Raw genomic sequence first — 13,096 nt, forward strand, 5'->3', positions numbered from 1 at the left:
GTTTTTCCATTCATGTGTCATTGACTCACAGGAACCCTTAAGTGTAATCTATAGTACTGCATTAAATCCCCGCCGATGTCATTGTTTGCATTTATACGTGCGCACTTGTGTGTGTCCATCGCTTTGCTGCGATAAGCTAAACTGAGGTGTTCATTTGGGGTTTAGAGCTGATAACTCTTGAACATTAGTTTTGTTTTTTTTTTCAGAAAACACAGGAAACAGAAAAATTCAGAGCCACCTCTGTGTCTGTGCATAAATTGTCACAGCTATGGAAATTAGAAAAACGGCATACATCAACACTTGCAGAGTACTAGTTATTGCACTCGCATAATGAGCAAGGTAGGTCTTTGTCACTGCAGCAATGAGTTACATTTCTTTGGACTATGGCATAGTCTAGATCACCTTCCTTATCATAGATTTAAATCAAATAAACCAAACACTGTTAACACCCTCAGTAAAGCGACCAAAACAATGTGAGGCAGAGATAAAAAGAGAGATGTTAAGTGATTTATTTGGCGTGGTCAGTCTCACGGAGATGACAATTCTATGCATATAAAGTGAACGTCCTGTCAGCTCTTTATCACACTGACATATGCAACAATGACAAATATAGATCAAGCATAAACGCAGGCACACACGGTACAGATAGATAACAGGATATTTATGCAGTATCCGTAATCGATCACTTGGCTCTTACATCACTCTTTCTGTGTCTTCACACACTCCGTCAACTTTCCTTGTGTGTGTGTGTGTGTGTGTGTGTGTGTGTGTGTGTGTGTGTGTGTGTGTGTGTGTGTGTGTGTGTGTGTGTGTGTGTGTGTGTGTTTTGGGGGTTGTGTTTTCATCTAACCCCGCAGAACTCAATTCCTGCTGCACTGCTCCCTAAAGACACATTTGTCATTTTGTCATTTGTCATTCTGGAGTCCCCATGGCTGACTGGCTTCAGTTTGTGTATGTGCGCCCGGCGTCTCTGAGTGCTTATGTGTGTTCCGCTGGACACAACACAGCTGCAGCCCTCATTCTTTCCTCATTACTTCACACTTCACTCCTCTGCTTCCAACTTCACATGATTGCCATCTCCCCAGGCTCCATCTATACCTTTCCACCTCTCCAAATATCCCTTTCACTGCAATATATATATATATATATATATATATATATATATATATATATATGTGTGTGTGTGTGTGTGTGTGTGTGTGTGTATTTGTGTGTGAGAATCATGGTATGTACAATAAATATGGCTTTCTTCTCAAGCTTTTTTTGTGCTCAAAATCATGCCAAACTCTGTTTCTTTTATTCAGATCTATAGCTGACTCATATTCAGTTGCCTAGGTAGTCCCAGGGGTTTTCAGCAAGGAGTGTAATGCAAAGAATTCCAAAGTAGAAAAGACAAAAAAAAATAAAAGAACAATTGGATGGGTAATTCTGTATATGCACAATACCCTGTATGAAAAATATAAATCACAATTTTCTTTTCTTGGTCTTTTTCATTCGCATCATGGGTCTCATTAAATACACCCAGATAATAATCAGAATTACATTTCATTCTTCCTCTACGGATCAGAAAATTAATGTTGAGTGCCTCCTCAGCTTTTAGTGATGATCGAGCCAAACTATTTAGTGTCCATTATATGTGGTCATTTCAGAGCCATTGTCATTTTGAGCTGGCAATGTCAGGTAAACTTTTAGATAGAGCTATGTTCTGGTGGCTATTACTAGCAAGATCATTTTTACAGAAATCAACTATTGAAGGAAAAATTGCCAAATGTTCTTATATATAAATGAAATAACACACACTCATACACACTGAAAGGCTGTTCTTTGTGTTTCCTTTTCTCTGTTTTACTCTGATCTGGGGTTTGGGCTGCACTAATTGTTTTCCCTCTGCCTCCAACAGAATAGAGGAACAGAATAGAATAGAGGAACTATGTAATTCATGTGCGTGCTTGTGTACGTGCGTGCGTGCATGCACATGGATGGATGGATGGATGGATGGTTGCAGGCAGTAGGGGTTGGGGTGAGCTTTAGGGTAATGGACTTAGGGTGGAAGCTTCCATGTATTGTGAGGATTTTTTTTTTTTTACATCAATGGCATCGAGGTCCTCCTTTGGCCATCTTATGATTCCAGATGTTTATCTGTTGCCAAGTAATGTGTATATTGATGCCTTGGCTCTTATTACCACCATTCAGCTGGCTTTTCAGCACCTGTCTTACTTGTTGGAGGTATTTGACTGTGGCTGACCTTCATACATCTTCACTGAGTTTCCATTGACCTATGACCCATAACCAGGAGCTTGTAGTTGTCCTTTATGTCCACCGTCCTGACTTTTGCCAATTCCACCCCTTCCGTCTAGATTACTCTTCCGCTTTTTACATCCATTCACCACACTTATCCAGTATTATCTTCCATAGTTCCACTGAATTCTTGATGAATGTTGTTACCCCACTATTAGGCATGTAGAGTCACAAGCAGTCCAGTATCCATGTGTGAGGCATTGAGTCATAAGCTTTCCTGTGGTCAGTCCAGGTGGTACTCATTGGTCTGCCTGGTCTTAGAGTACTGGATTACTGCTCTATCAACCAGTAGTTGGGGCTTTTTTCCAATGCCAGGTGATTGACTAGTGGAGATAATTTATCTGAATTTAAAGAATGGAACCACACCTCATATACTCCCTTTCTTGTCCTCCATCTAAATAAGCCTCCTGCGCTAAAACCCGCTGTTCTCATTTTGCTGTTTTTGTTTTCCTTCCACGTCGGTGCAGCAGTGTTAGTTGAATATCTGCCTTTGTGATGTTAACACTTTTCTATCTATCTGCCTCCCCATCTGTCTGTCTGACTGTCTGGCATTCATTCCCCTCATTATCATACGTCAATAGTATTTAAAATATGCGAAGACCGTATTGAACATACATCCAGCATACAAATTTAAGAAGCAATAAAGAGTCTGCGTTGTCGTCACACACATGAGCATATTCTGATTTGTGCTATATGTACTCCACATTCTACAGATTAGCATCCACCCAAGCATGGGGAATCACCTCACATCATCCGCATACAGCCTAGATATTCCAATTACGCAGCCATACCCAAGCACTCACTCATGCTTTGAAAAAGACACACATCTCAGTTTCACGCATGTATTCCCATGCCAGTCACTGAGTGTTCGCAGGGTTGTCATGCGGTCTTTATCTCAGCTGAAGCCTCCTCAGAGCTGTGCATGGTGCCTGTCACAATCTCTTCACCTCAGTGTCAGTGAAATCTTCCCAGGAAAAAAAAAACATCATTAAGTCCTCCTCAAGGGATCTCTCTGTGGGAAAAATAAGCCGGGGGTTTACATTTGTTAGACAGTGGTCGAGCTGGAATTCCTATTCCACTCAATTTGAGTAATGAAACAACCATCAGAGCTTATCACTGGACTCAAGTTGTGGCTCGAGGGCTTTATTCTAGTCTTATAACTCGCTGATTTTCACTCAATTGATTAAAAAATGATATCATTATTTTCCCCCTGATCTTTCATTCTTAACTATGAGACAATAAAAGAATTCCCATCTTCTTTGTAATTTATTTTACACCCATGACTAACTTAGCATTTTATCAGTAATCAAGGAGCGCGTTGGCGATTGCATCAGGCTTTCATAATGACAGCGGTGCCATTAGCGTTGGCTCTGTACATGAATGAGCTTGGCTGTGTGTATGTGTGAGTGTGAGCTCAAGGTTTATAGACCATGCTAAATGTCCCTGGGATGTGAGCCATGTCGTATGGCCTCTGTCTGTCTGCTCTCTGCAGCACAGATCAGCACAGCACTGATAAAGCATGAAGATAACAGTAGCATTAGTCAAGGACACACTCATCTTTCTTTGTATCTTTCTCCTCCCGTATAAAATTCTCTTCTTCTGTATGTCATCTTCTCACCTTCTCTCTTCATCCCTCACCTCTCCAAATATAAGTCCTTTATTTTATTGTGCTCATATTTTGATTTGTTTTGGCTTGATCCTTTTCTTTTAAGCCCTAATCTTTGTTATGGCGCTCCCATATTCTGAGAACTGATAAAGACACACCACTTATCACATACTTGCATGAATCAGTCTTACCAATTCTACAATTTCTACAGTATTGTTTGTCACAAATGCATCAACAGAAAAACACTGTGTGTGTGTGTGTGTGTGTGTGTGTGTGTGTGTGTGTGTGTGTGTGTGTGTGTGTGTGTGTGTGTGTGTGGATGGGTATTAACATCTTTGTGGGGACAAAAAATTGGAAGTTTACTATACTTGTGTGGACCGACAGCCCTTGTGGGGACCAACATCCTGGTCCTCACGAGTTTGAAGGCATTTTTGAGACTCAAAATGTGGTTTTAGTGTCAGGGTTACAAATAGGTTATGGTTAGGTTTAGGGTAAGGGTCAGGGTTAGGCATTCATTTTTGATGGTTAGGGTTAAGGTAAGTGGCTAGGGAAAGCATTATGTCAATGAGATGTCCCCACAAGGATATAAATACACACGTGTGTGTGTGTTCCTGTCTAGCTATCTTTGCGAGGACCAAAATTTGCATTCTACTATACTTGTGAGAACCAACAGTCACCTGTGAGGACACACACACACCGGTCCTCACAAGTTTGAAGGCCTTTTTGAGGCTCAAAATGTGGTTTAAGTGTCAGGGTTACAATTAGGTTAGGGTTAGGCATTCATTTTTAATGGTTATGGTTAGGGTAAGGGGCTGGGGAAACCATTATATCAATGAAGGTCCTCACTAAGATAGTTGAATGGGCTTGTGTGTGTCTGTGTGTGTGTGTGTGTGTGTGTGTGTGTGTGTGTGTGTATACATGTGGGTGGCATAGAATCCACTTGTTTTGGAGTTGTTACGCCCCACTTAAGAACGAAGTGTCGACTGGAGCGAGGGGTAACACAAAGTGAAAGGGAACACATGAACTACTGGAGAAATAGATGTCAGTATACAAGATTTATTGCCTAAAACTACTACAGTAAAACAAGCACAGGGAAGCTCTTTTCTTCAGGGTCGCCAAGGCCAAAACAATAAACAAAACACCCCACTTTAGCTAGAAATCAAAACCAAGTACTCACTAACCAAAACAAAATACAATGGCTGAGCTCCCTGTCTAACCAAACCAGGAGAAAACAGTTGAAACAAAAATGGCAGAGAACCCCTACCTGCTTCCACAATGACAAACTAATTAACACAATAAGGGTACACCTTTGCTTACAATAAAAGAAAGAAAAACCAAAGTTCACAGAGGGTAAGTTCTCACACACATACACACTAAGGCCCGCTGCCCAAAACTCTACAGCTCACAGCTCTGGCAAACATGGGGAAAATGGCAGGGGGTGTGGCAGTTTAGGATGGCAGACTATATGCCGTGGCTGACGAGCTGGAACACACCTCAGCTGCGGCTCATGAGGCAGACCTGCAACACAAGAAAAGGAGAAAAACAACTCGTCTACAGAGGGAGAGCCACTAGAGGTCAGCGACCGTAACACCCCCCCACATAAAATATCACATACAGTAAACAGACACCTTTAACAACTGCCACCAGGTCCGTTACTGGGGTTAAGGGGTTAATACTGGGTCCTGGACAGTGCGTCAGCCACCACGTTGTCCACACCTCTCTGATGTCGGATGTCCATGTTATACTCCTGAGCAAGCAACGCCCATCTCATCAATCTTTGGTTATGATTGTACATGTGCTTTAGGAATACCAGAGGGTTATGGTCAGTATAAACCATGACAGGGGTGGTGGTTGACCCCACGTACACGTCGAAATGCTGCAGAGCAAGCAACATGGCCAGGGTTTCCTTCTCAATGGTGGAATAGTTGAGTTGATGAGGCTTGAACTTAGCTGAGAAGTAGGAAACCGGGTGACTGATGCCATCAACTCCATCCTGCAACAGTACTGCTCCAGCGCCCGTAGCGCTTGCATCCACTTCCAGCTTGAAGGCCTTGCTGAAGTCGGGAGCAGCCAGTACAGGGGCACTGCAAAGGAGAGACTTGGCACAGTCAAATGCATGTTGGCACTCAGCAGTCCATACGAAGGGTTCCTTTGGACTGCACAGACGAGTCAGGGGAGCCACCACTGTTGAAAAGTTCCGGCAGAAACATCTGTAGTAGCCCACCAGACCCAAGAAGCGTCTGAGCTCCCGTCTGGTGGTGGGCACCGGGTAGCTCAGTACGGCCTCCACCTTTGCATTCACGGGGCGCACCTGGCCATGTCCCACTTGTTTTCCGAGGTATGTCACTACCGCCTTGGCAAATCCACACTTTGCCAGGTTCAGAGTTAGGGAAGCCAGGGTTAAACGAGCAAAAACATCCCTCAGAGTACTCACGTGATCAGTCCAGCAAGAAGAATATACCACAATGACATAACATATGCTTTCTATCTGCGTACAAATGTTTCTCTAGGAGTTCTGTCTGTTAGACTTTACCACAAAGAGGCAAGCTCCCTGCTGCTCCTGTCTGAATCAACCCTTTAATTGTATGATCTTTCCCTTTTTATACTTTCTTCATACATATGCACCTGTTTGTGCCGAAACAGAACTTGAAATAAACTCTTTATTTTCCACTAGCTACGAGAAAACAGACAGATGAAAGAGAAAAAACATGAATGTTCGCCTAACACTCTGAGATGAAGGGCATAAGCAGGAGGAACAGTAAAGGAGTAATGCCTTGGAAGTCACATAAGACTTTTAAGTAGCTGTCAGACTATGAAATATCTGTCCGAGCAGATCTGAGAGCATCTGACCGAACCAGGGTCACTTGCTGTCATGTGGGCTGAAAGAAGATGAAAGATTGTTTTTGCATTTGAGCCCTTCGTATTACCATAATACCACATTTTCTGGCAGTTAGTGATGGACAACACAACTTCAGTAGAGCACTCACATCCTCTACGACTGATGTTCAGCCTCTTACAAGTAATACCCTTAAGTTCAGACAAAAGCCTGTTGCACACCATCAAAAAATCACACAGTGCTTCTCTTCTTTCGCATCTTTCTTTCTAATGTTAAAAAGAAAACCACTTGACATCAGAGTGAAATTTAGAGGGTGGAAAAGCTGCAAATTAACACCTTCAAACTGAAATAAATAAATAAAAGCCAGTAGTGGCTGGTGCTGATGATGAGAAATGCAAACTACTTGCTCTGCTAACACGGTTTTCCCCCCATTCCTTCTCTCCATCCCTTTACCTTCTTTTCCCTCATTCTGTCTCGGCTGTCTGCCTGAGGCACTTCCTCTGGATCAGATCTGACTTGTCATATGAGCACAGTAATCCCTCCATTACAAGTGACCGGCCCAGAGTGTGTATTCGTGCACGCTTGTGTTAAAGTCAGTGTCTCTAGGGCTATGGCCTGGATTGAATTATTCATGAAGCATGTTTATTCCTTCTGCTTTACTCGTGTTCTCTCTCATTTGCCACTTTACATGCCTGCTCCCACCACCCCTCAGTTCTCCTCAGTGTTCATTCACCCCGTCCTTCTCTGACCCTGCTGCTGGGTGCTAACTGACATTCAGTCTCATGAAATGTCAGCATGCATTGACACTGTGAAACATGATTGCTTGTTTCATGTGCACATCATATTCTATACATGCCATCTGTGCAGTCCAATAAAAAGATCTACATGGGGACATTTAAATAAAGAAATCTTTATCATATGTTCTCATGAATGAATTTGTTTAAGTGAATAGCACAGGGTGGCATTGTGTTTTAGCGGTTAGCACTGTCACGTCACAGCTAGAAGGTTCTGGGACCTGTATGAGATTGCCCCAAATGCTTTTGTTTCCTAAAGTCCAAAGACATGCATGTTAGGTTAAGTAAGTGATTCTAAATTGGATGTAGGGATGCCTGTGTGTGAGCATAAACAGTTGGTTGGCTCTCTTTCTCTTAGAGCCGAGAGGCACTGGGGATCACTCCAGACTGTATACTGCCTATTTCCTAATGTTAGCTTGGATAAGCTCAAGCATCCCAGGAAACCTAGTCAGATAAATAATTTTAAAGCAAAAATTAGAGACCAGCTGATATTATCGGCTGATATTAGCTTTGTCGAACGATCCATATGGCATTTTGGCATTACAGACAGTATTCATGTCACACAGCTTGTTCACAAAGAGCCACTCTGCAACTTTCCTTTTGGCAACATTCCCGTCTGGAACAATACAAACACATTAACCAGCTGTTCTGAGCAGAGTCAAGGCAAAGTAATCAAGTAGATACAGTTAGGTCCATATATATTTGGACACTTTTTACCTGTTTACTGAAACATATTCCAATTATAGTATATATTGGACATGGAAATAAGGTGTAGACTCTCAGCTTTCATTTGGGAGTATCCACATCAAAATTGGATGATGAGTTTACGAGCTTCTTAACATGTGCCACCCTGTTTTCAATGGGACCAAAAGTAATTGGACAATTGACTAAAAGACTATTTCATGGGCAGGTGTGGACAATTCCTTCATTATGTCATTAATGATTGAGCAGAAAAAATGCCTGGAGTTGATTTGAAGTGTGGCGCTTGCATTTTGGATCTTGTTTTGAACAGAAAACATGCGGTCAAAGGAGCTCTCCATGCAGGTGAAAAAAGCCATCCTTAAGTCATCAGAGAAATTGTCACAATATTAGGAGTGGCAAAATTTACAGTTTGGTACATCCTGAAAAAGAAAGGAAGCACTGTGAATTCGGAAACGCAAAAAGAGCTGGACATTTACAGAAGACAACAGTGGTGGATGATCGCAGAATTATTTCCACGGTGATGAGAAACCCCTACACAACAGCCAACTAAGTGAACAACAGTCTCCAAGAGGTTGGCTTTTCAATATCAAAGTCTACCATAAAGAGAAGACTGTGTGTGGTAGATACAGAGGGTTCACTGCAAGGTGCCAGACACTCATAAGCCTCAAGAATAGAAAGGCTAAATTGCTTTGCTAAAAGACCATCTAAAAAAGCCAGCACAGTTCTGGAAAAACATTCTTTGGACAGATGAAACCAAGATCAACCACTACCAGAAAGATGGTAAGAAAAAAGTATGGAGAAGGCGTGGAACAGCTCAGCTCAAAGCATACCACATCATCTGTAAAACATGGTAGACGCATCTTGATGTCTTGGGGGTGCATGGCTGCCAGTGGCACTGGAACACTAGTGTTTATTGATGATGTGACACAGGACAGAAGCAGCAGAATTAAATCTGAGGTTTTGAGAGACATACTGTCTGCTCAAATCCAGCTAAATGCAGTCAACTTAATTGTTTCATAATACAGCTGGACAATGACCCAAATCATACAACCAAAGAAACCCAGGAGTTTATTAAAGAAAAGAAGTGGAATATTCTTGAATGGCCAAGTCAGTCGCCTGATCTTAACCCGACTGAGCATGCATTTCACTTGATGAAGACTAAACTTAGGAAAGAAAGGCGACAAACAAACAGCAACTGAAAGCTACTGTAGTAAAGGCCTGGGACTTTTCAACCAAGTATTAGACACGAAGATTATATTTTCAGTTATTTAACTTGTCCAGTTACTTTTGAGACCCGGAAATGAAGGGATTGTTTTAAAAAATGTTTTAGTTCCTCACATTTTTATGCAATTGCTTTGTTTCATTTAAAATTCATTGTGGGAATGTACCAAACCAAAATTAGAAAAAAAGTTGTCTCTGTCTAAATATTTATGGATCTAACTGTAAGTACCTACACATGACTAACCTTAGTCAAAGTTTTTGCCACATCTTTTACCTTGGAAAAATATTAATATGACAACAACAGTTTTGTTACTGATCTAGTTTCATTGTTTAGGTTATTTCCTCTGCAATGAGCTTTCCATTGCCATTTCAAATAAATAATAAATTAGGCACTACAATAACTGCCAGAAAACAATGTAAGCAGTTTAAAGAAGGTACAGTGGGGCAAAAAAGTATTTAGTCAGCCACCGATTGTGCAAGTTCCCCCACTTAAAATGATGACAGAGGTCAGTAATTTGCACCATAGGTACACTTCAACTGTGAGAGACAGAATTTGGAAAAAAAAATCCATGAATCCACATGGTAGGATTTGTAAAGAATTTATTCGTAAATCAGGGTGGAAAATAAGTATTTGGTCAATAACAAAAATACAACTCAATACTTTGTAACATAACCTTTGTTGGCAATAACAGAGGTCAAACGTTTACTATAGGTCTTTACCAGGTTTGCACACACAGTAGCTGGTATTTTGGCCCATTCCTTCATGCAGATCTTCTCGAGAGCAGTGATGTTTTGGGGCTGTCGCCGAGCAACACGGACTTTCAACTCCCGCCACAGATTTCCTATGGGGTTGAGGTCTGGAGACTGGCTAGGCCACTCCAGGACTTTCAAATGCTTCTTACGGAGCCACTCCTTTGTTGCCCGGGCGGTGTGTTTTGGATCATTGTCATGTTGGAAGACCCAGCCTCGTTTCATCTTCAAAGTTCTCACTGATGGAAGGAGGTTTTGGCTCAAAATCTCACGATACATGGCCCCATTCATTCTGTCCTTAACACGGATCAGTCGTCCTGTCCCCTTGGCAGAGAAACAGCCCCATAGCATGATGTTTCCACCCCCATGCTTCACAGTAGGTATGGTGTTCTTGGGATGCAACTCAGTATTCTTCTTCCTCCAAACACGACGAGTTGAGTTTATACCAAAAAGTTCTACTTTGTCATGTGGTCAGATGAAACCATTCTCCCAATCCTCTGCTGTATCATCCATGTGCTCTCTGGCAAACTTCAGACGGGCCTGGACATGCACTGGCTTCAGCAGCGGAACACGTCTGGCACTGCGGGATTTGATTCCCTGCCGTTGTAGTGTGTTACTGATGGTGACCTTTGTTACTTTGGTCCCAGCTCTCTGCAGGTCATTCACCAGGTCCCCCTGTGTGGTTCTGGGATCTTTGCTCACCGTTCTCATGATCATTTTGACCCCACGGGATGAGATCTTGCGTGGAGCCCCAGATCGAGGGAGATTATCAGTGGTCTTGTATGTCTTCCATTTTCTGATGATTGCTCCCACAGTTGATTTTTTCACACCAAGCTGCTTGCCTATTGTAGATTCACTCTTCCCAGTCTGGTGCAGGTCTACAATACTTTTCCTGGTGTCCTTCGAAAGCTCTTTGGTCTTGGCCATGGCGGAGTTTGGAGTCTGACTGTTTGAGGCTGTGGACAGGTGTCTTTTATACAGATGATGAGTTCAAACAGGTGCCATTCACACAGGTAACGAGTGGGGGACAGAAAAGCTTCTTACAGAAGACGTTACAGGTCTGTGAGAGCCAGAGATTTTCCTTGTTTGAGGTGACCAAATACTTATTTTCCACCCTGCGACCCATAGTAAGACCACATCTGGATCCCCTTCAGTTCGCTTATCAGCCTCGTCTCGGAACAGAGGACGCCATCATCTACCTGCTCAATCGTGTCTACACCCATCTGGACCAGCCGGCGAGCACTGTGAGGGTCATGTTTTTTGACTTTTCCAGTGCTTTCAACACCATCAGGCCGACCCTCCTGGGTGATAAGTTAGCAGCGATGCAGGTGGATGCTTCTCTGGTGTCCTGGATTGTTGATTACCTGACAGGAAGACCACAATATGTACGTCTCCCACAGTGTGTGTCTGACAAGGTGATTAGCAACACAGGGGCACCACAGGGGACTGTCCTCTCCCCCTTCCTCTTCACCCTCTACACCACAGACTTCAGCCACTGCACAGAGACCTGCCATCTTCAGAAGTTTTCTGATGACTCTGCGGTGGTTGGATGCATCAGCAGGGATGATGAGACAGAGTACCGGGCTGTGGTCGACTCCTTTGTCACGTGGTGTGAGCAGAATCATCTGCAGCTCAACGTGGCAAAGACCAAGGAACTGATCGTGGACTTCAGGAAGACCAGGAAACACTTGACCCCTGTTTCAATCCAGGGGGTCAGTGTTGACATTGTGGAGGACTATAAATACCTTGGAGTACACATTGACAATAAACTGGACTGGGCTAAAAACACCACAGCACTTTACAGGAAGGGCCAGAGTCGTCTCTATTTTTTGAGGCGACTGAGGTCCTTCAACATCTGCCAGAAAATGCTGAGGATTTTCTATGAGTCTGTGGTGGCCAGTGCGATCCTCTATGCTGTTGCATGCTGGGGGAGCAGGCTGAGGGTCGCAGATGCCAACAGACTTAATAAACTGATCCGTAAGGCCAGCAATGTTGTGGGGATGGAGCTGGACTCCCTCAAGGTGGTGTCGGAGAGGCGGATGCTGTCCAAGATAAAGACAATGTTGGATAACACCTCCCACCCACTCCATGACATGTTGGTCAGTCACAGGAGCACGTTCAGTGAGAGACTGAGATTACCGAAAAGCACCACTGAACGACACAGGAAATCATTCCTGCCTGTGGCCATCTCCCTGTACAACGCATCCACTTAACACACTGTTTGCTGCTACAACTACACATGTTTCTTTTCCAAATATTTATTTATAAGTGACTTATGTATGTATGTATGTATATATATGTATATATTGTACTATTCTTAGTTAGCGTATTGTCTGTCTTGTCTTAATGTTGGTTTAAAATGGAGCACTGTAACAAAAAATAATTTCCCCCAGGGATCAATAAAGTATTCTGATTCTGATTCTGATTCTGATTCTGATTTACGAATAAATTCTTTACAAATCCTACCATGTGAATTCATGGATTTTTTTTTTCACATTCTGTCTCTCACAGTTGAAGTGTACCTATGGTGCAAATTACTGACCTCTGTCATCATTTTAAGTGGGGGAACTTGCACAATCGGTGGCTGACTAAATACTTTTTTGCCCCACTGTAGTTTTAATGCAGATTCCTGTTATATATTTGGTGGTGAATCTTATAAAATCTTACTAAATGCTTTATTATAAACCAAAAATACAGTACACTAATTAGTAGCTGGCGATAAAGCAGAACCATTTTTGTGACACTTGTGTCATGTGAGTGAAATAAGAATCCATTGGTTTGTCAAGAGAGCAAATTGATGTCTGGATGTCTGACAGCTTGATTAAAAAAAAAGGTAGTAAATGTTATATAAATAAATGCAATATATACTGTGTGTGTGTGTGTGTGTGT

General features: G+C 42.5%; 1 protein-coding gene across 2 annotated transcripts in view; it reads left to right on the forward strand.

Moving 5' to 3' along the window:
- The window catches only part of epha10 (EPH receptor A10), a 182,203-nt gene that overhangs the window by 73,604 nt on the left and 95,503 nt on the right, over positions 1–13,096 (forward strand). The window lies entirely within an intron of this gene.

This window comes from Diplotaxodon limnothrissa, linkage group LG22 (genome assembly GCF_057381915.1).
Source record: "Diplotaxodon limnothrissa isolate DT_005_m linkage group LG22, D_limnothrissa_male_GT1.1, whole genome shotgun sequence".
NCBI classification, from domain to species: domain Eukaryota; kingdom Metazoa; phylum Chordata; class Actinopteri; order Cichliformes; family Cichlidae; genus Diplotaxodon; species Diplotaxodon limnothrissa.